General features: G+C 41.2%; 2 long non-coding RNA genes across 7 annotated transcripts in view; one reads left to right on the top strand and one right to left on the bottom strand.

The window, feature by feature from the left end:
• Nucleotides 1–190, bottom strand: part of LOC140641545 (uncharacterized) — a 28,163-nt gene extending 27,973 nt beyond the window's left edge. The window contains exon 1 of the long non-coding RNA XR_012038111.1: nt 53–190. This is a non-coding gene — a long non-coding RNA (uncharacterized lncRNA). The remainder of the gene's footprint in view (nt 1–52) is intronic.
• The window catches only part of LOC140641546 (uncharacterized), a 307,651-nt gene that overhangs the window by 98,907 nt on the left and 181,815 nt on the right, over nt 1–26,929 (top strand). The gene's annotated exons all lie outside the window — the stretch shown is intronic.

Here is a 26,929-nt window from a genome sequence, read left to right as displayed (position 1 = left end):
GGTGTGCACTGTTTGCCTAGGTCTAGCAAACCTAGCTTATTGTACAACTTACCAGTGAACTTTCTTAGAAGTCAAGAGGGCCAGGGGTGGGGTGAGGAAGTAGACTCAGTAGGCTTGTAAAAGAGGAAGCTGCAGGACTTTGAGGTTGGCATCAGGTGTCTGTGAGATGTACCTGTGGTCTGCGGAGGCCCCCATTCCCCAAATCAGTCACCCATTTCTATCTGTACCTTTATCTGTCTCCTTAGCTAGAAATTTGGGTCAAGATTTTCCAGCCTACAGTACAGGTCTGCAATTCTGGAATCATTTCAGACTCTTTCTCCCCTACTGTTTGCAGTTTGCCCTTCCACAAACCACTTAACCATTTCCCTCAAAGAACCTAAAACTATTGCAAATAACCGTTTCCCTCAAAGAACCTGAAACTATTGCAAATAACTTATCTGTGAATGATGAGCTTTATTGAAGATGGGGGCTCGATCTTACTCATCTTTGTAGCTCCAGTGTTTAGAAAAGTGACCATTGCCTCTACCAATGTTAACGTGGCAACATGCAATTTTTCTAAGGGTACTATAGCACAGGAAAGGAAAGTAATCTGCCTGAGATTACATAGCTAGTAAGTGTCAGAGCAAAGATTCGGTCGTGTGCAGGTCCGTTTTTTTCCCAAAAACTACATGAACCTAAGCTGCACTGTGCTACTTTCCACTGTCAGGAATCTGAGACCTTCATCAGGCTCTCTTTATTTCTAGCACTTTTCTGCACTGAATGCTGTTTTGTGAGATATCACCTGCCATGAGAAATGTATTTGAGCAGGTTTAGGGGTAGACACAAGAGGGGGAGAACAGGTTGATGAAGACCAAGATAATTTTTTTGGAGAAGGTACATCTTAAGCTAGGCCTTGAGGGTTGAAATTGGGTTTGGTCTCAGCAGGAGACCAAGGCAGAGGGCATTCCATATTATGAGAGCAAACAGCAAAGGCCCTGAGACAGAAATGAATCAGTAGTGCTCTGACCAATGAAGAAATTGGCCTATTTGTGGAAAGATTTCACGTAGGCTTTCCTGTTGGAAACAACCTTTCCTTAACGTAATAGTTTCATTAGTGTCCTGGAAATAAACCCCATGATTTCATAGATTGAGGTGTTAAGTATTGCAGAGAAATTGACCTTTCGCTGTATGGGGAAACAGAAGAAAGCTTCTTTGGATGTAGGTATTCCTTCACTTCAGATTTCAACCTGAACCTGGATCATGAGACAATTTTTGTAGCAAGTCATAGAGCACAGGAGCCAGATTTGTATTTTAACATGGCTTCAGTTTTTATGATAACTTTAATCTTCAGAAACATTTTCACTCCTAAGTTTAGGAAACCTGAAACATAAAATGGACTGGGAGTGGTTTGAACGTATTTATAGAGAGGATATTTTTTATTGGCTCATAAACTCCTCTGTGGCCAAAAGCATATTGTTGAAAGGGACTTGGCTGATGGCAAACAGTAGCACAAAGGAAACTTTCTTAAGACGATTACCCAAAAATGGTTATCAACTATAAATTAATGTCAGGACTATTTCAAAAGTATTAGTCAAATGAAAAAAAAAAAAGCTGCCAAGAAGGTACAATTACATTTTAGTAAAAAAAAAAAATTGGAAATCTCGTTTTTGTTTATTTGCCTTATTAAACTTAGACTATAAGAATTAAGGAAAGCAAATCTGTTGGCTTCTAAATTACACTACATGTATCTGCACACAGAGCAAGTGGCTGTAGTGGATTGAGACAGTATTTTGAATTTCTGCTTCTGTGAACATCTGTAGGAGATTGGTACATGTTTCTTCCTCTCCCCAAACTGGCCCCCAATGCCCTCTTTTGTGGCGTCGTTGCTCTGGGATTCCAGCCATACGTTTATTTCAGGTTGTTTAGTTCTGTCCTCTGAATTTTCAACAGGCAAAGTGAGAGCAGAATATACAGGAAGTGTGTTTCTCAGCCCTGTCAGTCTCCTCCTGAAGGAGGCCCAGCTGATTAGCTACCATGTCACACAAGTCACTGATATGCCCGGAGACCATAGTTTCCCAATGCCGATAGTGACAGTGGAGGCAGGTCTTTGCTGAGAAGGGCTCTTTCCTAAGGGACTTTAGTGCAGTTGGTTTAGAATCTTTGGGGCTGAAGAGGTTCCACATGGAAAGAGAGGCCCAACTGCCAAGACCCTGACTGAATACTCACATGGCTTTGCCTTTCTAAAGAAGCTGATCTTTCTGAGCTCTTCTTCCCTCTTAGCCATCCTCCTGGAAGCCATCCTACCAGGATGATGAGCACATGACTTACTCTGCATTCTTGACCCAGTCCTGGTCAATCTTTTGATTGGCCTACTCTGTCCTGTTGTAGCAACAAGTATAACCCTAACTGGCCCTTACCAGCCCTTGCCCACCCTCCACCTGGGAGACCAATTAGGACACACCTCATCCTGACAGGGTTCGAGGCTGCCCCAAACAGTGATGACTGAGATGAGGTGATGGCAGCCTTGGCTTCAGGGTTAGTGGCCACTCCATTACACACTCACAGCTTTTACTCAAGAGAAGGAGCCAAGATTCAGGTCTGGCAGATTCCTTCCCTCCTTAAGCACCATCACACCTAAAAAGTCCTACCTTTTAAGCCACAGGGACAGTAATGGGGGCCTGTGTTATGAAGGTCAGATCAGAGACACAACAGAGATGGAGTCCCTAGCCATGAGAGACCTCCTTCATTAGACCATCAATGGTAGAGTTTGTGTCCTGTTTGAGATTGAATATATGGCACCACCACAGCATCGGACACATAGCAGGACTTCAATAAATATTTGTTGCATATAAACATTAAAAAGGTGCATGGGGGTAAATGGCAGGGGAAGAGGGACTATCCTAGTTATTCTTATGATCTGGGTACTTCTTATGATCAGTGCTATTAATTATGCAGTCATTATTTTAGTAACTCCATTGCCCTTCAGCCTTGGGGATTAAGCCTGGAACTACTACTCAGTGTTTTTTGAGTTCAAGGTTAATAGCTCAGCCTTAAGTCAACTACTGCTCAGAGCCAGTGGCTCATTGTGTTCCTCCCATTACTTATGCCTTGTGTCCACATTCCAGTAACAGGTGGCTGCCCTAATCCCTAATTCTTGGGTAACCTTCATGTTCCGCTTTATCATGATCTGCCAGGATCTTCTTACACCCTTGGGACATGGGAGTCTTGACCCTGGGCCTCAGTCACCATAGCTAAGTGCCCACCCTTTGCTACTAGGCTGCCAGTCTCCCATGATGCACTGCTCTGCCCCCATGCTGGCTCATTCACCTGTAGCTGGCCAGTGGGCCTCCTATGGTTATGTGTCTTTCTGTTCCCTACAGCTGGGAAATTCCCATCTTGTGTTTTCTTCTCATGGCGGGTCTGGCTCCCACATCCTGGCTTCCTTACCTGGTCCACCATGCTGCTGACCAAATCTTAATCCTGAGAAAGAATTATTTCCTGTGTCCCTCTGCTCCCCTTTTGGTATCTCTACAATATTCTAATTCAGAAGCCTCTTTGTCCCTTTTTTCCAAGTTGATTTTACACTTGGTTCTGGATCACTAACAAATACTATTTTCTCAAAGACTGATCCTAACTTGGGCAGAAATTTCAGTTTTTGGATGAAGTTTAAGGTTGTGTATGGGGGCTGTGTGTCTTTTTGTGGAAGTCACATGTCTTTGGATATGGGCTTTTATTGTGTGCACTTTGCATGTGTTGTGTGTGTGTGTGTATGTGTGTGATTGGGGGGTGGGGTGGGGAACAGACTTCTTTTGTAGTGCTTTCTGAAATGCATTTCTCTAAGTAGAACATGGAGAAAGAACCAGAATGGGTAGGAATAAGATCAGCCTTTATTTATATCCTCCAGTTATGAGGATATAAACATCATGTATCCTGTTGTTTAGATGGTCCACGTTTCTCATGTGATACTTTCCTGGCCTTCATTCTTGGCCTCCTAGTGAACTCAAGGTCAGAATAAAAATCACTTTTATTAATAATATAATAATTCTCTATTATAAAGCGTGACTTTATAAAACTTCATAGTAGTGGAAAAACAAGAATTTAAAAAGAATTTAGTGTGGTATCTGGTAAAGAAAACTTAGAGTATTCCACTTGGGTATCACATGCTGTGTGTCTGCAAAAAAAATGACATAGGACTTTAAAAACTTACTATCCTGTATTAGCAACAAAAAATTTTCTTATTTGCTATACTGCATTTTCAGGTGAAGAGAAAGGAATTTAGTTCCAAACGACATTTGGATATTCCTCTTAGCCTTAAATTTGTGTTACATTAATAGCTATATGAATATTACCTTGCAGCTGACCTTTTGGGATTGCTTTTCCCTAGTGATTTTTTTTTTCTAATTTCTTTACATGCATTTTAAACAGAGCTATAGGGGGGATGGAATTGAGTTCTTCTATTTGTATTTTATCCATTTACTTTTATGTTTAGGGCAAAGAGGGTGCATTTTGAATAAGTAATAAGTCTAGGAGGCAATTTATAACTACTGTTGATATCACATCTGTAGCATGTGCACCCTTTTGTGGAGTATGCCCACTAGAAGGATCAATGCATCCATGTGGGAGGGTTGATATGAACGTGTCTCCTCTGTTCTTTAGCTTTCTTTGCTATATTCAAAATCTTGAATTGGGATTTCCTGCCCTTTTCTCCATTTTAAGAATAGTTGATGAGAAAAAAAAATTAAAAAAAAAAAAAAAAAGAATAGTTGATGAGGGTGTTGGAAGCTGTAGATTCCTAGTATTTGCTTCATTTCTTGTCATTTACATCACGGTATAACTGCAAATGTGGATTGCATTTTTGTTTAAAGGAGGAAAGCTTTGATGGATGGAAGAATTGCTTTTTAGGTCCTCTGAATGTAGACACGCTTTCAGGGTGATCACTGAGATGCAAAATCACTGCTGCTATCTTAGGAGTAATGGTGATCATGCTGGTGAGGAAGGTTAATTGGTCTACTGTTGCTGACTTACCTGCCAGGGGACCTGTGCAGCTTTACTATGGTGAAGACGATTGCAAGCAGAAATCACCCTGTTGAATGTTTGGTCATTTCTTTGATGCATGAGCTTGAGAGCACTTTAATAATTTATTTTTAAAAATTCACACAAGACATTACTGAGTTGAGCTCAGATGAAAAAAAAAAAAAGCTACATCTGTTGCCAGTGGGGTGGGGGTGGGGTGGCAGAAAAATGAACAGAGCTCAGAACTCCACAATCATGGAGTCGACGGACTCTTGCCCTATGGGATATAGGGCAAAGGGCAAAATAGTGGCAAAATAGTTGGCAATATAGCAAAGGTAGAGTGTGGATCTGTTTGGGCATGGGTTTAAAGGTTGGAGAGAGGCATAGAGGCATTGTTTTTGAAGTCTTTTCACTGTTAAAAATAACCTCACAGAAGGCTAGACAGCAATGTCCTTTGGTTGACATTCTGGGTTAGAAACTTTAACAGACTTTCTCTGTGAGACCGGAGTGGTTTTATTTTGGTTGTTGGTGGGAGACCAATAATGCAGTACAGTTAAATGTGGACTAACTTGTTCCAGGTCTTCCCAGCACAGTTTTGGAAACCCAGTCATCTAAGAATGAATGCTGGGTGATAAAGCATGTCCCAAACTCTTCCCGTCTCCAGCAACCACTGAATAGCTTATTAAATAAAAAGTTATAGTCATAAGCTTGTGTTAAGGAAGAGCAGTTCTTAGAATGTGTGGTACCCAAAGCCAACCTTTGTCTTGAGTGTGCTTATTTCCACACTCTAGTTGGAATATACTCAGTGACTTTATTCACTAGCTTGGGATGTTCCCCTCTGGTGCCCATTGTGATTTAGCCATGTGTAAAAATGGATATGCCACTGCAAGTATTTGGCATTTCTTCTATGGATGAGTGGGTCCATGGATACCACCTTGTCTCAGCTCATCCAGGGGAGGATTATCTTTTCTGTATCCCACACTGAAGTATAACAATGGGTTCAGTATCTGCCAGAACATTCTAACAGATTCAGAGCACAACTTAAGTGGGCTGAGTAAAGACAGAACACATACATTCTCATCTTAAGTCCAGCTCTCTGCTGTAGGTGGACCTCCCCAAACTGAGGAAGAGCAGGAGACAGGCTCTTCAAACTGGAGTGCCAAATTTGGTGGTATCAATGAAGTGCTTGGAGAAATCAGAAGAAGCAAGATTGAATTTGGATTTGAGATATAACCCACATTGGTCTAGGGAGAGGAAAAACCCCTGGTTAGACTTTAATACAGTAAAGATTTTGGCTAGCAAGGAAAACGAAAGGAGGAAATTTATTTTGCTTCAGTAGCAAGATAAAGATGTGCAAGTAAAGAGACAAGGAGGTCCAAGAGGAGGGAGGGGGCAGTGGGAGGAAATGAGATTTGGAGTCAAAGGAGGTTAGACCTGATGCCTTGGGTATTATGAACCCCTACAGTTGTCTCAGTAGGGTCCTCGTGTGCTGAACATGGTTTTTATAAAAAAAAATATTAACTTACTGCAAAAATAGCTTTATTAGATATCTATTTTTTAGGGTTAGAATGATTTTTGCTATTTGGTGACTTTTGTTTTAATATATATGTTAAAAACATAGAAAGCAAGAAAATTTATTGTATGACATTTTGATTATTGTCCAAGTAAAATTAAGGAGAAAACATTTTCTAAGCCTCCATATTTCCTTTTCCTTGGTCTCTCTTCTCTGTACTCTCTTCCTTTTCTGGCAGGTCATGTTCTTCTGCCCTCACTCTTCTTTTCCTTGTCACTTGCTGTTCCCTGGAAAGGGACTCATATCTGCCACCGAAACATGAATGTACTTAACAAAGGACCAGTTGCCCCAGAAACTTGATCTCTCATGGAAGAATAATGAACCTTGTCATGTGTCAAGGAACGTCACTCACTGGGAATGCGGGAAGATATATTGGTGGGTCGGGGCCCTTTTCCAGAAACTAGGAATCATCCCAAGTGAATGGCCTTGTCATCTGTACTCCCTGCTCCTACTCTTCCCAGTGTCAGTGTGCTATCATAAATGGATTTGTCATCCTTTTTGCTTCCAATGCTGAGACTTTAGGTCTGAAGGTAAAATCCATTTCCTACCAAGGCTGTAAGAATCAGAAACTTCTTTGGAGCTCTTTCACTGAAAACTACTTCTGTTCACAGTCTAGGCTTAGGCATGAAATAGCTGGGCCCTGTTAGGTACAATAATCCTTCAATGAGCAACTTTCAACTGGCCTGTCCACTGGACATACAATCATGAACAGATTAATGAAAACTTAAAGAACTACAATAGCAGCTGATGAATAAGATATGGTGTCCATATGTCCAAAGGGTGTAGCAATGCAGATCACGGGCACAGAAACTAACAGCCTAATGCAGAAATCCTTTCTTGACATCCCTCATGCTGCTTACCAATCTTGCTTGAGTCTCTCTTCCCATGACCCTTTCTTCTTTGGCTGTTCAGTCTTTTGTAAAACAGCTCTAGACTTGACAGGTGCCCTCCTGAGATAATGAACTAAAAGCTGATTCTTTGTAAATTCCTCCTATGGTAGAAATAAATCCCATTCCACCACAGAGTTTCTCAGGATCAAAAGAGAACCTGGAGGCCCCGTTATATACTGGCACCCAAAAGATCCTCAGTCATGGGCTTGACTGCTACAGAAGGTTAGCTCTCTGGGTTAGGCTGGGAGAATTCCAAGACAGGCTCTTCAGGAATTCCACGTATCAATTGGTTCCTCTGCACCTGTCCCAGCTTTGGTGTAATTCATGGTTCTTAGAGGTAGTGGGTCACCTAAGAAGAGAGAAGATTAGAAGGGCTTGGCTATGGTATTTCTTAGTTTGTCTATGATTGTAACCTGGCCTGGGATGGGGAGATGAAGCAGCTCCTCAGGAAGATGTCACTTTAGTAAGTCTTGAGTGCCAAGAATGGAAAAAAAATGTCTAAAGTGGGCGAGAGCTCAATCTTATTGGCCAATTCTGGACATACATCAGGCACTAATTTTGACCTTATATTCAACATTGTATCTCTGGACCTCCCCTGCTCTCTGTGTCAAGTCACAGATACTTAGAAGAAATGGGGTTCAATAAAAGAAGGATGACATGATTTCTTTTTACCACCCCCACTCTTGACCTCTCAAATATCAAAGGTTATTGCACAGGGACAACTAGCCCAAGTCAGATGTTGTCTTCAAGAGCAGGACTGATGTCCTAGTTTGATGCCAATGCCAAGGGACTGGCTCCTAATTCTTCCCTCTTTATTTCATTTGTCAACAGAGGCCAAAGTATCATGTGAGTCAAAGTTAGACAGGGCTTTCCAGTTTCTGCCCAAAGGTGATGTAATTGGCATTCCCTAGTTTTGATACCAAGAGGACAAAAGGGTTTTGAGAAATTTGTATGTTTTCTAGACCAACCCTGCCGAGTGAAAGTCTCCAGTGATGGTCTATCTCACTTCTGACATAGTTGGCACTTCTGGGAAGCTAGTCTCAACTGTTGATTTTTTTTAAAGATTTTATTTATTCATAACAGAGAGAGAGAGAGAGAGAGAGAACAGACAGAGGGAGAAGCAGGCTCTGTGCAGGGAGCCTGATGCGGGACTCGATTCTGGGTCCCCAGGATTATACCCCGGGCCGAAGGCAGCGCCAAACCGCTGGGCCACTGGGGCTGCCCTCTACTGTTGATTTTAAGTCTATATCCTAGTAAGTGTCCACAGAAATAGTGGTCTCCACTAAATAGATGAGTTTTTTTGAGACCACATGCCCAGAGCTGAATCAAGATCACCCCTTTCCCCAGGCATTCCTTAATGCTGGGAGGACTTGGTCTGATCCAACATAAGCCTCATAGGATAACCTTATCCTAAGAGCTAGCTGAGAATGGATCTTCTATGAGGGACTATGACTTCTTTGGGAATGGTGTTCTTTCCCCTCTATTCTGCTTAACTCCTGTGCAGAAGTCTATTTCTCCCTCTTCAGTCATACCAGCTCTTGAGTTTGGGAAAAAAGAATTGTCATTCATTCATTCACTACCATTTGGTTTCCTATCCCAGAGGAAATTCCCCATTATATAAAGAGAAGCCCAGAATCTTACTTCATCCTGCAGAGGCCCTTTGAATCCTCTCTTTTCATTCTGGGCTTGTAAACATTAATTGGGGGGGGGGGGGAGGCCTGGGCTCTGTCATGTGACCTTGGAGAGGTCAGGAGGTTCTAATCTATTTTGAGCTTGGGTTGGTATGTCTTGCTCCTGTGAGGAGCCCATGTAACTGCTGGGAAATTGCTTTCCCCTTCTTTTTATTTTCCACCTTCTCTTCATTGCTCCTCTCTTCTCTCTCTCCAGATGCAAGCCTAGGATTCATAAAAATCTGGGTATTTCATGTTTCGGTAAACTGTGCAATACATTTACCACAATTTGTACATTCACAGGATATCATCAAAGTCATGTTGAATACTTGTGGTTCTAGAATCTACCCCTTGATGGGTACTCCGTGGAGATATTTGCTTAGGTCTTAACTCTGGTTGGACTATAGCCCCTATATAGGGGCTATATAGCCCCAAGAGCAAGCAGAAGTTAAGCAGAGGAGGAGGTACCTCTGGCACCTTCCTCTCAGGAGGCTGCCTCTATCCCAGGCAATGAGCCATATAGTGCTGTATAAATGTTCATTTCCTGTCCTCCTCCCTGTAGCCCCTGACTTCAACATTTCTCCTTGGGGCTGTCATAGTCCAGCTTAGACTTCTCCCTAGAAATTCTGAAGTTGACTTCTTGACTGCTTCTTTCCCCTTGATAAAATCCTTGTGTTTCTGCTTCTCTCTTCTTACTTCTCTGCTTAGTTCCTTATCTTTCTGCTGCTCTTAATGCAGTTATACCCTCTATTCTTAGGGGTTGGAAATGGGTATCTTCTCTTCTGTTTCCTGCTGCTACTAATAGACTTAGAAGGAATCCCTTAGAACCTGAATGAGGGACATACCTTTATTGTACCTTATGACTCATTCTGTAGTCACTGTTTCTGAGACAAACTGACCTATTTCCTTTTTTGTCTCTGTCAATTGGACCACTGTTCTAGGTCTCTAATCCTAGATTCTTTTACAATTGAAAGCTGCCAGTCACTGGGTGGAAGCTCAAGGAGGCAACCAACTGGGGAGAAGTAGCTAGTTCTTTCTAGCTGGTGATAATGATAAAGCAGTGAGGTTACACAGATATAGTCCATAATGTTCAGCATCCTCTAAAGAAAGTGTGTAGAGCAGTTGCTCATCAAGTCTCAGAGCTCCTTGAGTTGTTGATTGTTTTTAATTCCTCCCCTTTTTAAGGTTGGCTTTAATAACACTACCAAGTTACTTTACCTTTACCAACAAAAAGATTTGGCATTGATCTTGTAAGAGGGGAAGCAGGTAGATGTGAGGGAGCCCTTACTGCTTTTGTGGTTCTGCTGACAATTCAGAAATTGAAGAATTTCAGCCTTGATTCTAAGATATAAGGACCTATTCTTGTCATCTATTGGGACTGCCCAGATTTATTGTACATTACTTCTTTGTCAGAGGCCAACCTTGTGATCTAGTCCTGATCCCTTTATATAAAATAGATTATATTTGAGTTGCTGGCCTCAAGTCTGAGACCAAAGGACATCACTCCAAATACCAAACTTCAGGACTTCTTCTGTTGATAACCTCATCTTATTTGCTCTCTTCATAGAGGCAAGAGGAATGATCCAAACCCATTTATGAAATGTTTCTTGTTCAGACTGACATGCATGTTTTCATATGAGTCATAAAGGGTGGATTCCCAGTTTTCCAGAATTAATAATCTCGGGGAGATAATCCCATGGAACCAGAACCAAAACGAGTAGCTCTCACCAATGGATGGGTTCCTAGGCACTTAGGACATAGGGAACATCTCCAGTACAGTTTCCTGCCACTGGGATAAACTCTCTCAACAATGGCAGTCTTCTCTCTGCACTAGGGATGGAGGTGGTGCCTATGGTCTTGGAAAAGGAGGGTACACTGCAGGATCTGGACTCCATATTTTTTTCATTTTCTTTTGACTAAGAAATACTGTGTCTTGGACATGGGAGCATTTCAGTTTTGGTATGTTTGGTCTGACCATTTGATGTAGGGGAGATTATTGTTCTGTGGCAACTAGGGTGAGAGACTAGAAAGTTAGGTCTCCATTGTCTGACAGAGTCATCTCTACTTTATGAGCTACCCTGGGGAGTCTCATACAAAGAGAATGAACACTCAAAGTGGTCATTACATGGCACTGGCCTGCTAACCTCTTGTTAAAGGTCTTGATCTTGATAGGTCCTTCTTTCTGGTCCATCTGATCTGTCACTTAATGGAGTGCATTACAGAGTGGGCAAAGCCCTTGCTGACCAGGAATGAGAGGGCTCAAGAAACACCTTCAGCATGGAAGACCCATTGGTGGAAGCCAGAGACATGCATGACAGGGTCACTGTTCAGGGAGACCAGTCAGGGTCAGAACAGTGTTTTCACAGATGCTCTTACCTCGATGTCTTCCTCTTCCTTGTGGGGCTCACTGGCTTTAAGGAAGTTTGCGGTAGAATCTCCCTCCTTCTATGGAGTAGAATCTGTGGTGGTCTCTTCATAAAGTGACTTGCTTGATATATTGTAGGCCACAGCACTCCTCACATCTGTCCTCATATGACCTATGATGTATCACTGGGTCTTTTTCCTTTTGGAATATAAATAGAAAGGATTTGCAGAGGCCATAACCTGAGAAGCAGTAACAGAAAATCAAACTCTCCTTCCTTTCTGGCCTTGAGTTCTGTTTACATTCTGTACTCCTAGAGGGTCAAGATTGGTACCATACTCTAGTCTCCGGGTTCCTAAGTAAAAGAAGGACCAATATGAGTTTTATAATGTAACAACTCAAATTCAGTGAGTGCTTCCAGTTTACAAGTCATGATATTAAAGAGTTATGACATGGAAATGTAAACATTGGCCTTCCTCCTCCTCCTCCTGGTGTGTGAGGCATTCGGACTATCACTCCTTTCCCTCCTGGCCTCTGTCCTCCAACCAAGGGCATATCTTAACCTAAGTAAACTCAGAAGACCCACCTAACTACTATATTCCTCACCTTGATCTCTACCAGCTTTGGGTTTCTCATAATTGCGTTTTATGTGCTCCAAATGTGGGAATCCCCAAACTGGGGACATAAGAATGTCAGTCAGTAAGGGGAGAAGAAGTTGGCTTTATGCTTTCATTTGACATATTTTATGAGCATTTTCAAAGAGTCAGAATAATTTACTAAAGAAAGGTGTCAAGACCTCTGAGGAGGCTCTGTCCCACTTAGCTATTGCTCATCTTCTTTCTACTGATAACCTTACCCCATTTCTCTTGTATTGATAGAAGTGAAGAAACAGCAAAAGTCCTTGCAGAAAGAGACATTTCTGATCTATTTGTGAAATGTTTCATTGTAAGAATGAGTATATTGTCTAGTCATAAATGAATCCTAGGTACCCAGGATCTTTGACACGGGAAAAGACTCAGCTGGGTCTGAGGACAGATGGACCATCTCTACTGGTATCTGACATGAACGTGAAGGAGACTCCACTGGAGGTTCTGACTGCTAGGTCTTTAATGCCTGTGAAGCCAGTGGCTCATGCATCATTGTGAAGGGTTCCCTGCTGCTCCTACAGTACTCCTACAACAATGACAGCCTTCTCATTTCTTGGCACTATGAGGTAGAGATGGTGCCTGTAGTCTTAGAGAAAAGTTGTGCTTCTCCACATAATGATATGAAATCCATATCTTTCACTGTCCTTTATGATAGATATACTGTAGACTGGATTTGGAGGCATTTCAATCTTAGTATAGTTAATCTGTCTGTTTGATGTGGAGGAGGTTTTTGTTCTGTGGCAACTGGGGTGGGAAACTAGAAAGTTAGGTCTCCATTGTCTGACAGAGTCATCTCTACTTTATGAGCTACCCTGGGGAGTCTCATACAAAGAGAACGAACACTCAAAGTGGTCATTACATGGCACTGGCCTTCTAATCTCCTGTTAAAGGTCTTGATCTTGATAAGTCCTTCTTTCTGGTCCATCTGATCTGTCACTTAATGGAGTGCATTACAGAGTGGGCAAAGCCCTTGCTGACCAGGAATGAGAGGGCTCAAGAAACACCTTCAGCATGGAAGACCCATTGGTGGAAGCCAGAGACATGCATGACAGGGTCACTGTTCAGGGAGACCAGTCAGGGTCAGAACAGTGTTTTCACAGATGCTCTTACCTCGATGTCTTCCTCTTCCTTGTGGGGCTCACTGGCTTTAAGGAAGTTTGCGGTGGAATCTCCCTCCTTCTATGGAGTAGAATCTGTGGTGGTCTCTTCATAAAGTGACTTGCTTGATATATTGTAGGCCACAGCACTCCTCACATCTGTCCTCATCTGACCTATGATGTATCACTGGGTCTTTTTCCTTTTGGAATATAAATAGAAAGGATTTGCAGAGGCTATAACCTGAGAAGCAATAACAGAAAGATGAATTCCTCTTCTCTTCTGGATTTGGATTCTGGATATATATTTACTCTCTAAAGAGCCTAGGGATCTCCTCCCTTTCTCCCAAGTTTCTGAGGAAGGGAATAGCTAGTCTTTGATTTCTATATGTACCCATAAACTATTCATATTTTTTGAATGACTATTATGCATTAGGTACTGTTTTTGGTTATTCCACTTCTGGTGATACCCCTCATGCCTTGGAATTTCAGAGATTATTGGGGAGATGAAACATTCTCTTCTGTTCCCTATCTTTGGCTTTCCACTATTGTAGTCTCTGCCCTGGAAGTTTGGAACACTCTCCTTGGCAAGCCTGGTATCACCATTTCTCTATTTCAACTAATAAAAAATAGAATTCAGCAGGAACGCTTCAATATGTCTCATTCTTGCCTAAGACCACTTCCCCCTTCTCTACCTGTCCTTTCTTCAGCCATCAATGGTAAGATCATTTGTTATAATTCAGACATTTTCATTGTCCTGTGGGAATACTCTGGCCCTTCTAGCCATTTCTTTTAGCTACTGCCCCTGTGTCCTTGGGTTCCTCATTATCTATCATAGTCTCATTCTTTCTCTTGCTCATCCTCACTTATTACATTTACCCTGGGATCCTTCTGGGTATCTACTCACAAACTAGAGTAATCAGTGAGGTCCTTTCTCCCAAGAGAATTTTGATCCTATGAACCCCTAAGGCCCAGTGCCTCATATCCATCTGTCCTCAGTAATTATCCCCTATGAAGACCTATGTTTTGATCAGGAAACATGGAGCTGCCAGAGCCTGACAGTGAGATTCATAATGGCACCTATCATGCAGGCTGATAGAATGCCCCACTGAGTTCTCACTGTCAAAAAGAAACCACTTTTTGGGTGCTCCATTCCCTTGTTTAAATCTTCAGGGCTTCCTTTAATGGGTCTTGGTTTTATTTTTTGGAAAATGCAGGACTGGACTTAGATTATTTATCTCCCTGTTTGCTTTCTGGGTGGTCCCTGTCCATGACTGACTTTAAGGAAGCAGCAGCAGCAGCAGCAGCAGCAGCAGCAGCACCTTAGTGTCTGCTCAGGCAATAGCCCCATGCTGGCCATGAACGTCAGGCACAAGCCCCTGGGGTGCTCTGTATTGGAAGAGAAGCCCTCAAGGAGCAAGTACTGGAGGCTTTGTAAGCTCTATAAATCCTCAGGCACAGCTAGAAGCTTTCTGAAGGACAATAATAGTCACCCACATGGCTGCATTCATCCCACTATGAATGCTAAGATCTCCCCACTTCACTCTTTTCTTGGAAAGCTTGATCCAGCCCCCTGGCCCAGAGATGTCTTGATTACCCCTTTTTGGCTTGTGGCTCACCTTATTTCACAGCATCATTTTCCTGAGGCTCTTCTCTTGGCAGAGCTCGGGGGGGCAGTGACATGAATGGCTTCTGGGAAGTCTCCTCATATGAGGGTCCACTTGTCCCTCTAGCTGGTGTGTTCTTGACTTTCGGACAATTAGTTTGTAATGATCTACCTCCAACTGAGATGATTTTCACTTGCCACACAAGTGTAGCAATCTCCAAGGGGATAAAATTGTGTTCTGGGCAGAAGGAGTTCCCTTTTATCAATGGGAAATCTTCCATGGAGAATACTTCTGTGTTCTGAGCCATTGCTGAATGTGTACATAAATCGCTTTCTGGCCTTAGGAAAGAAAGATCTTTGACTTCCCCTCTCTGCCTTCCTTCTAGTCCTTTGAACCATGTTCTACGCGGGTCACAGTTTAGATGCCCTTCCAATCCACTCTTGCCTCCCAGGAGCTTAGATTCACCAGGGTGCGTTACTCCTCTTCCTCTGCCGCAACTCCTTCAACTATTGTGTTGTTTGTTATTTTTTTTTTTTAATCTTTGTTGTGTCAACATTATAGCAGTAAAATACTTTATAAATAAGAAGATTTAAAGCGTTATTAAATGGTCTCTCTCAGGGAGAATGAGTCTCCTGAAAGATGAGGTGTTTTCCTTCTTTTATGGGCTCTCCAAACCCTTTCTAATTATATTCTAAGAGAAAATGTCCCAGAGAGCATATTCCACAAGAGTCCAGATGATAGAGGGTGAGAGGGAAATAGGATTATATTTACTTATAAACATTTATTCAGCCATGGCTCTGTAGATTATGGTGAGAAGATGGGAGAGTGCCAGGGGGTGGAGTTCAATTAAGAACAAGAAATTGCCCCACAATCAAGAACTTAGAAGCTACAATAATAACATTTTCAGGAATGTTGACTTCTGGGACGCTACTTTCTTCCAGGTTTTCTCCTGGGTCCTCTCTCCTTACTCAATCCCCGCAGTTGCTCATGGATCTATTCACAGCTCTCATTTCACCCTGTACACTCTTTCCATGTCGCCATTGGCACAACCATGGTGGCTTGTACCTATTTTGTGCTCAGTCTCCTTAGGTCTGTGCCTATTGGGGTATGAAATTTCTTTTTATTCTCAAAATTCAAAGCCGTGATTTTTATTAGAGGAGTGAGACAATTGTCATGGAGAGACCAGAAAATGCAGATGAGCAAAAAGAATACTGACAGAGAGTCAGTCACCATTAACATCTAAACCCATGTCCTCTCTTTGATGGTATTTCTCCAGATTTTTCATGTGAATAAAATATACTGGTTTTGCAGCAATGTGATCACAACCATTTATCTGACAATTATCATTCTCCACAGAAGGCATCTTGAGCAATTCACCCTAACTATCTGCATTCAGTATCTTGCTCTATTCACTGTCTGTTCAACATTACCCACCTCCTCTATTATGAGTGATATCACCACCTAATAAGTTCTTTAAGTCTGAGCAGCCTGAGTCTACTGCTAGAATCAGATTGGTACCCTCTGTTTCACTGTGGCTATCCAGTTTTGCCAATTCTACGTAACAAACCTGTTAAGTTTGCTCAGCATCCCATGGTCATTGCCTTAATTTAGGCCTTCACTAAATCTTGCCTGGATGACTTTGATTCTAAACACTTACTCCAAATTATCAATCTTTCAAACCCAGTTAAAGTCATCTTTCTGAAGTTAAACTATAATCCAGATATTCCTCTGCCTAAAATCCTTTACTGGATCCCCATTGCTTATAGGATAAGAATCCAAACTCCTTAGCAAAGCCTTTAATAATGTGACTTCTGCATAGCACTTATTTCTTATCTCTTGTCTCGTCATTGCTCTTTCCATGGACTTCAGATCCACACTTACCATACAGTGTCTCCAAATTTTTGTACCTTCTTTTCCCTTTCACTAGGATGCTCATTATCTTTTTCTATCCTATGCTAACTTCCACATGTCCTTCTGCAGTCACTGTCCCTCAGCTACTCAGAACTCTTTTAGGTCCATCACATATATGGCCATCTTCTTGGGCACCCAGCTTGGGGCCCCTTCTGCTGAAGGTTGGAAAGACCCTTAGAGAATTAGTGATGCATCCAGTAAGGGAAACAGGACAGGTTATCTCAGCCCCTGTTAGCAAAAGCAGCCACTGCTAGCAAAAGCCACTGCCCTCATACAGAGCAAACACATGGGCCCTGCATTACTGGAACAAAGTAGGTCAATAGCCATCACTTTTTCCCAAGTGCCTTCAGACTGCATGGTGGGCTTTATGACTTTTTTTTTTTTTTAAGATTTATTCACGAGAGACACAGAGAGAGAGGCAGAGACATAGGCAGAGAGAGAAGCAGGCTCCATGCAGGGAGCCTGATGTGGGACTCGATCCCAAGACTTCCAAGACCACACCCTGGGCCAAAGATAGGCACTAAACTGCTGAGCCATCCAAGGATCCCTGGCTTTATGACTTAAAGAAAAGCCATTGCCTTGTTCTAAAAAGGATCAAAAGTGTCACACATAGATGAAATACTATAAGAGAATAAAATATGTGAAATTAAAACAGGTAAAGGACCTGTGCCAAAGGGCAAACAAAGGTCATAGTAACCTGAAGCTAAGGGATAGCACTGTATACAATGATATTGCTAACTCATAATCTATTTTGTAGAGAGGAGCCACATATTTAGCTCTAAGCATTAAGTTATCCCACTTAAAAGAGGGAAATGTGAATATTATCATAGACCTGTGTTTCAGGAGCAGCATAGTCATTCCTGGGACTGAGACCTAAGTGGCATTCCTATTGGACCTGTCTTCACAGGACTTTTGGGTTCTTTCCCTCTGGAACTGTCTGAGATATTAATATTAACCAAATTTCATGTATGCCAGTTATGTGGAGCTAGGAGAAATGTAGGAAGAGAAATTGGATGGGTTTGTTCTGGATTTTCACAACTTTTTGGGTGCATGGTTCCTATTGATTGGATGATTTGCTTAGGTGCTGCAGTCTTTTATGTTTAGATTTTAGTTATTCTCGGACCTATATTCTGTCCTGCTCTGAAGTGCTTCCGATTATATCCTCTCACCCCCTTCTCTTTCCTAGGGCCTGGTTTCTATTACCTTGTAGGGGACATAGAAATCAGAGCCAAACTTGGTATGGATTTCATTTATTCAACGATCTGCTCTGTACCAGTGACCATGATATATACCAAAGATGGCATAAAAGGGTGCAGGAGAGAAGAAAATGCCTTTGAGCAGGCATCTTGCTTGAGTAGCCCTGTGTACATACCTCTTTGTGTTGTGAACTTTATCCCAATCTTCTCATGGTACAGAGATAGAAACAAAATCCCCAGAGGCGGTTCTGATCCGTTTGTGGAATGTTTCCTCTTGGACTTGTGCATATCCTTTTGGATTATAAAGGAAATTCTAGGTCTCTGGGATTCCAGACCCAGGATGTGAATCTGCTGGCCCTTTAGGTCAAGCAGACTGATTCTTTCTGCTGGGTGGCCAGACACATGCACGGACCTCACTGGAGCCTCCTGCTGATGGACCTCCCCTGCATGCTCTGTCTATTCTGGGCCTGTATGGAGTGTTTCTTCTTGCTCCTGGTGCTTTTTTGTTTCTTGTCCACAGAGGAGGCAATGGGATGGGCCCCTCAGCAATGGAGATGGAGATGGTGATGGTGACTATGGTTCTTGTAAGAAATGACCTTGTTGAGGGTTTGCTTCTCTCCAGAACAATCTGGGCTTTTCACCTCTTGTGAGGGCAGTGGGTGATCTGAATGGAGATATTTCAGTCCTGGCATGACTGGTGTGGCTGTTGAATATTGGTGGGGGTGTTGTGGAGACTGGAGTGGCTGGGCTGTTAGAGCCACTCTCCATTTCAGAGCTCTCCCTGTTTAGGCTGTTCTATATGGGCTCAAGCACATAGCAGTGACACTTCCTGAAGACTCTCCCAGGAATTGGTCTCTTGGGTGGAGCTGTTCTACTCATCTTCACCATACTCTTTGCCTTGATGGTACCCAAGCTTTTACCCTGCACAGTTAAGTTTCACCTACCTTGTGTTATGGGCTATGGGAAGGGCTGGACTGTGCTTTTAGTTGAGGAACACAGGCCTATAGGTCCTGCTAAGAGAGCCACTCTTCCTAGGAATTAGACAGTTGGAGGTCCTGGTCCTGGATCTCTTTGGCACATTATTGGATCATTAAGTGGGCTCTGCTGGTTGTCTCTTATTCAATAGCTTTCAGTCTTCATTATTGCCCAGAAGTCTGTGGTGGGCCCTGGGAAATCAGATGGTAATTACCAGTCTCTTTGATGTAAGTGATTACCACAGTCTCTTGTAAACCTGTTCAAGTTGTCCCTCCTCTTCCTTTACAAATGCATGTAGCACATGTGCAGGCCCCATTCTTGGGAGACTGGTTAGAAGTGAACCACAAGGTGTCTCTGAAGTAAAGGAAGGGTTTGTGAAGCCTAAGAATTCCCCTTTCTATCCTGGCTCTGAATTCTAGTCACCTCTGGGACTCTTGGCTGGTGGGCTATTTTTTTTTTTTTTTTTTTTTTACCCTCAGGATTCCTGAGAACTGAATTAAACACACATACACACACACACACACACACACACACACACACACACACTTTTTAAGTGCTTTTATAGAGTGGGCTTTATGATTTGGGATTTCCCATGCTGATCTCAGCTCTGGTGATTTCACTTCTTCTGTGACACATCCAGGGTTGCTGAATGGGAGGGGCATTAGCCACCCACTATTCTTTTTTTTTTTAATTTATATATTTTTAATTTTTTTTATTTATTTATGATAGTCACACACACACACACACACACAGAGAGAGAGAGAGAGAGAGAGAGAGAGAGAGGCAGAGACACAGGCAGAGGGAGAAGCAGGCTCCATGCACCGGGAGCCCGACGTGGGATTCGATCCCGGGTCTCCAGGATCGCGCCCTGGGCCAAAGGCAGGCGCTAAACTGCTGCGCCACCCAGGGATCCCGCCACCCACTATTCTGATTCTGTCTCCCGGTTGCCCAAAGGGATCCTCTGGATAGATCCCTCCTTTCCTGCTCCACTTTTTTCGCTTCCTGAGGGAAGGATTTAGGCTTGCCAATGGAATTTGAGTCTACCTGGAATTTGGAGCTTGCCTGATTCTTTCTTATCTCCACTCATGGTCACTGGGTGGCAATGACTTACTTGGTCTCCATCGTCACTGCCTAGTCCTTCTTAGCTCTCTTTTGTCCCCTGCCTCCTTGGTCTCCTTAGCTTCTACCCACTGCATCCTCATCTTTTCTCCCAGTTTCTCCCAGCATCACGAATCTAGGATTGATACTGTGGAGCTACAATGAACAATTTCCTTCAAGAAGACGGAGATCTCCATAATCTCATTATATCTGGAGTTCCGGAGAAGGACATTTACCCATTTTATCTTTCCTCTCTAAATTAAAAAAAAAAAAAAAAAAAAAGGAAAGACATTAGGAACCCTGATTTAGTATTTGAAATTAGCATTCTCAGAGACTGCTGGCATCCATCAGACTGCTCTCAGTCCTGGCCAGAGGCAGACCACTGTTGGGCCACACTGCTCTGACCTGGCTAGGCAGCTTATATGGAAAGTGGTTTCCTTTTTCATAGAGCAATTTCCCTTTCTGTCCCTCAGTTTCTTCTGTAAACACAAGGAAATGATATTGATCGGTATCTAGTTAGGCATCTTTGCTTCCCTGGTTGCCACTTAACTAAGCCACAGCTCTTGTTTCTGTTAAAAGAATCACTCTTGTGGTACATATACAGGTGTAGATTGCAGATCTAGGCAACATTAGGGAGATGAGCCTGGAGGCTAGAATGGAGTCCTTTGTGAGATCTGTGCTTCCTCAATTTGATCCCCTACTGAGGGTCAATAAACAGCATAGCTCCCTGTGGCTCCGTTATATGCTCTTTGAAGTTTGCAATTGTGGGTTTTCATTCCTGTTTTCTTTGGAGGGTTAAACTCAAATCTATTCATCCCTGGCTTTCTATGCCTTCCCCCACCTTATTGGACAGCTTCTTTGATCTCATGATCCAGACACTTCTTTAAGTGTCTCTATGTGTTGGGGACCAAGTGCATCCTGGATGATCTCATAAGGCTGAGTGCTCTTGTCTCCTTGCTTGGTGTGTTCTTGGTGCTCAAACACTTAGTTGACATTGAGGTGAATTCAGCAAATAACCGGAGAGAGGACTTCCCTCTCACTGAACCAGGCAGCATTAGCCTTCAGGAGGATCACTCTGGCTGGTTCTTTCTCAAGAGTGTTTATCCTTCTCTGGAGCTGCAGAGTAAACTCACAAGTATAAGGTCCTTACTTCATACTTCCCCCAGATAATACCCCTTTCCCTCCAAGGAAAAGCTCTCCTAATGGCCCATTTTTGATGTCTTCCATTATATAATTGCATTTATATTGGTCTTTTGGGAAGACCAATCTGTCATTTTTCTACTTTCAATGTTGTCCTAACTTTTTTTTCAGAGTACTTATCAGGGCAGAGGTTATCCCAATTCAGTACACTTCATAGGTAGCTAGATTTACAAATGAGCATTTATTTCATATCCTTCCAACACTAATTTTTTTTATTCTAACATAATAAAAAGAACAAAATTGTCAATTCATGAAAAAGCTTCCCACTTTCATTTTCTATAGTCTCTTATAACATTTGGTGATATGTAGATATGACCCTATGTAGTTACAATAAAAATTTGGATATAATTTTGCTGTTTTAGTAGATTTCATTAGATGTTTTCTGTATTAACTAAAATCTTTAAAAAAATGTTTTCTGTATTATGAGCTTTGAGTGAATGTTTCCAACAACTGTATGGGATTTTATTGATTTCATAAACCATAACATGTTTTGGTTTCTTCCATTGTTTATTGCCCCCTTTTGTTATTACAAATATTACAAAATAAACATTTTTGCATATAATGTTTCTTTCATTTGATTACATTCAATAAGCTGAGTGATTACATACATAAGCTGAGTGATTGGGTAATTAATTTCTGACTTTTATCTCCCATATGCCACTACTCTTGTCACCTCTTTGGTCTCGGGCAACACATATCTTTTCCTGTATGCATCCAGGAAATCCTTGGAAATGTCCCTATTGTCTTTCTCCTGCCAATGGCTTAATAGAGATAATAGTTTTAACAGTTGAGTTTACAGAAACAAGCATTCCTGCCCTTATTTCCTTGCTAACTTCTTTTAAATAACAAGTCCAATATTCAAATAATATTTATTTTACTAAGATCTTGAAAATTCTTCAAAAACTATAAATACACAAGTCACTGAGCCCCATGTGGCATGTGATAATTTGGCTGAGTGGGAGAGAATAGAAGTCTGGTTCAACTTAAAATTCTAGATTGAACTGTGAGGTAGTAAGAGTGCAAAGACAGGGGGCAGTTTGCATGGACCCAGGCTGGCACCCAAAGCAGGATATGGTGGAGTCCTGCATAGAGATAAAGGAGTGGCAGACAGCAACCTGGGGTGTTGCAGAGAGCCCTTGACAATTGGGAGGTCTTTGGCAGAGTCAGAATAAAGGCTCTTACTGCACCTCTCACTCTGGGCTCTTAAGTTTCGCTTCACCCACACATCTATTTCCATAAGAGGAGAGACAGTAATGGGGGTAATAGGAAAGGAGAAAGCTAATCTGTACAAGAAAGTCCACCTGTAATCCCACTCCCCCAAAGCTATGTCAGTGCATGGGGATCAGCCATGACATTTCATCCTTTGGGGCTCTAGAATTTCTATTAAACTAAGACGAAAGATGCCCATCAATTATTCTGGAAGAGAATAATGGATTTAAGAGATAAGCACAATGATTAAAAAAATACTAAATAACAGGGCTAAAGAATACCAGCGGTGGTTCCTCATCGTCCTTCAACAAAAATTTTAAAATACCAAAGAAGTTCTGAATTTTCTGGGATGCCTCTGTGGATGGGACCTTAGCAGAAGGCCCACAAATGTGTGCTGGAATTTTTCTAAGTCTGTTTGGATTGTTATGGCATCAAACCAATCCACTTTTCCTCAAAACTGGATGCTGGGAAGATTTTTTCAGTGATCTCTATACTTGTATAAAGGAAGACTGGCCCTAGGATTGCCCTCAGTTGAACTTTTAGGTTTAGGTAATTGACCTTTTATATGGACAGCCACCATTCCAGGACAGACTCTGTTCATCCAATTGACGTGTTACAATTTTCCCATCCCTGCCATGTAGGTATTTACATACATACATAAATATGTATATCTATATATTTACATATATCTACTTAAACCTGATAGAAGGTGTCATTAGTAAGAGGAGATTGCCTTCATAATGGGACAAAGAGGACCAGGATGTTTTAAGTGGTAAGCTGTAGCAAGAACAACTCATTGTAAACCACTTTCTCTTAGTTAATGAGCATATATTTCTACCACCTTAGGGGAGGGGATTTGCCTGTTATCAGCAGATAGTATACCACCTGGAGATGATCCTGTCTGTGGCTGTAGCATAAGAGTTTTCATTATTTATTTATCTCTTAATGGAAGATAGTATTTAATGGGTGCTTCCTGAGCATCATCTTTATGCTAAGTCCTTACTACTTGCAAATCTTAGTATTTACAGTAACTCAACATGGTACTTTTGTTGTCCCCACTTTATAGATGGGGAAAAGGGTTGGAAAGGTTAAGTAGCTAACTTATTTGAGTCCCACAGTTGCTAAGTGGTAAATGTATATTAAACTTAGACAGTTGGATTCCAGAATTTGGTTTCTTAAGTCAATGTGAGAATGTTCAGGAAATTAAAGCAAGACAAGTAGGATGTAGAAGAAGCCACACAACAATATGCAAAGTTTGGGACCAGGAAAATTTTGCTTGATGGAAGATTGTCACTCTGAGTAGCCTATCAGTGTATGTGGGACTTGAGGGTGAGCTGCTAGAGATACCTGGGAATCAGCAAGATTGCCTTCTTGGACACAGTTGCTGGGGAGCAATTCTAAAAGGAGGACCCATAGAGGTTAGAGGTGCCAAGCAAGTTTATTGATGATAATAATCATAGCTAGCTCTATGTGCTAGGTATGGTACCAAAAGCCTTTTTTTTTTTTTTTTTTTTTTTTTTTTTTGCAAAATTTTAATCTTCCTGTTAGTATATAATGCTACAGGTATTACAGATTGGAAAACAAACACAGGATCAATCACTTTCCTGACATCCCTTAGCTAAGTTGTGGCAGAAGCAACCTAATTCCATTGTCTCAAATTAAGCATGACTTGGGAAAAAAAGGGCTATAGCTCATCCACACTGGCTGCCAGTTGGAAGGGTTGACAGGAGTAAGATGAGTAGTTGATCTCTGTAGAAGACCAATGCCTTTGAAAATACTGAAGGGTCCTCACTGGCAAGAAAAGCTAAGATCTAATATGTTTACAGAATACATTAAATCAAGTAAAGTTCTCTCAGAACGCTTTGTTTGATGTGAAAGTAGTTTGTCCCCAAACTGATGAAAGTATGTTATCTGATATTGGAATAATTAATGTTCAGGCACTTAAATTAAGAAAGAAAGAAAAACTCAAAAGCATTGAGTGAAATTGAATTTATATTTGCAGAATAGATTCCTGCAGTGTATTTATCTTTACCGAGCTCAGTGTCATTATAACCATATTATCAGAACACACTCATCTTTTATATAAATGGAATTTCTTACCTCATTAGTACAACGAAAGTTTTATCCAGAAAGGAAAATGCATAAACTCTACTTTCGTTACCCTTTAAAACCCAATTATGTCACCAAAACCAACCTATTGGTGCCTACTCAATATACCTCTGAGTTTAAAAGGTGTTCATAATCCCTCATTGACATCCTAAGGCAAATTAAGTATCTCTTAATTGTGTGATAGCTGAGTAATAATATCTGTGATCATTGTCTTAAAGAATTTCCTTGTACTGTATATATATACAGAAAGTACTTACTTTCTACTTGTCACTCAGTGAAGCCTTTTATGAGAATTGCAGTTATTTGGACTGACTAGATACCAGAATCTTGTTTTGTTGTAGGCAATAACAAACCAGGAAACACTGATAATTAAAACATTTTCATACATTAAAATTGCTTTATTTTTCTAGTGTACATTATAGCTTATAAAGCACTTGAATCAAATCATTAATTTTGAGCCAGCAACTACAAGGAGGCTAAGTGACATATTCAAGGGCTTGTAACTAAAAAAAAAAAAAAAAAAAAAAAAAAAGTCAAACTGATGTTTCAAATCCATGATTCCTGAAGTTGACTAACATCATTCTTATAAGAGGCTTTGGTGGTGATTATTGATTTCAATTCCAATTTTAAGATATTATTGGTAGAAATACTAACAGGATAAACAAAACAAGCAAAAACCAAACTGCTGCATTCAACAACATGGGTGGATCAGACACAATGTTCAGTCAATAAAATAAGATACAGAAGAAGACCTACAATATGATTACATGTAAATGAAGTTTGATAATAGGAAAAACAAGAACTTCCACTTCTGGCCAAGATGCAGTAACAGAGATTAGATTACTCTCCTGCCTGAAACAACTAAAATCAAAATATGTGAAACAATGTTTTTTAAGATGTTAAACATCAGGCAACAAAAGACAGTGATACTTGAGATATAGAAAATAGGTGAACTTCAACCTCTTCTAGGAGAGTTTCCAGTCTGTAGCCCTGGGAGGGAGAATGCCCGTGAACCACATAGAGCAGATGGAGCTAAGAATCTGGATGTCACAGTGGGTTGATTTCTCAGGCCAAAAACAAGAGGGAGACAGCTGGACAGACAAAGAATTCCTTGGATTTTGGAGAGGGTACCATTTGGTCATTAGCTGAGTACTAATGAGTTCTTCACATGTAAGAAAAGAACCACCCAAAAGGATTAGTGAGAACAATCCTTGGAGCTTACTCAGGACCAGAATAGTTCCTGTTCCCACCACCCAGTATATAAAACCTCATAATTCACAGGGCACTGGGTAGAGTACTAACTCAGAGTTGGGAAAAAAATAAACATAGACTAAATCCTGCTCTGGTCCCACCTAATAAAGCTTAACAGCAAGACCCAAATTAACTGTTCCTAATCATGTCACAGAACAAAGCTTAAGAATATATATAGGAAAACAAAAATACCCAACATGCAAAGGTAAAATTCACAATATCTGGCATCTGATGAAAAATTATTAGGCATGCAAAGAAACAGGAAAGTATAACTCATAATGAGAAAAATTAATCAAAACTGATTCAAAAATTACACAGATGATAGGATTTGTAGACAAAGAAATGAGAACAGTTATTATAACCATATTCCATATGCTCAAAAAGATTGGATATGTTAAGTAGAGACATGGATAATATACAAAAAACCCTGTAGTAATCAAGAGTAATCTAAAATGACAGTGGCCAGAATAGTATTTACTCTTAGGGAATATTAATAGGGGAGGGGCATGAGGATGCCTTCTGATATTCTGGAAATTTTTTATATCTTGATCTAGGTGATTCTATATGTATGTGCATATATGTAAAAATCACTTGAGCTCTATGCTTGAGATATGTGTGCTTTGTATAAGCTAAACCTAAAAAAAATCCCATATTATCAATGCTGTTTGCAAAGCAAGTCAACCATTGTAAATAAGCAGATCTTTTATTCTATTGGATGGATCAAAGTGGATGCGTGTCCTCGAGAGTCTGTAAAAAGAGAAATTAGCTATCATGGAGAAGCTAGAGATTAACTACATCATAGAGATTACTCTACTGTTTTAGTTAAATTAGTACCAACTGGTCAATGAGGGTAGGACTCTTATTAGTTGCCCACTAAATATCGTTGGTTGCTACTAACTCCTGCTAGTTTTTGTCCATTAAGGAATAAGACGGAGATGTAAGGAAAGAAAATCAGTTGTTTTATGTTATGCATTTAAGAGAGGATATAGGCAGAGAGGGTCTAGCTTACAAAATAAAGATTGATCACATCTATTTTGCTTGGAAATCCATACATGTGATACAGAATAAAGATGGTACAGAATAAATCAGCCACTTCCAAGAGGTAGATGGACAAAGGAGCAAGAATGGGTCAAGACTAGTAGACT

Source organism: Canis lupus, chromosome 10, assembly GCF_048164855.1.
Source record: "Canis lupus baileyi chromosome 10, mCanLup2.hap1, whole genome shotgun sequence".
NCBI lineage: Eukaryota > Metazoa > Chordata > Mammalia > Carnivora > Canidae > Canis > Canis lupus.
Note: the sequence above shows the minus strand (reverse complement) of the source record. Positions and strands in the feature narration are given on the sequence as shown.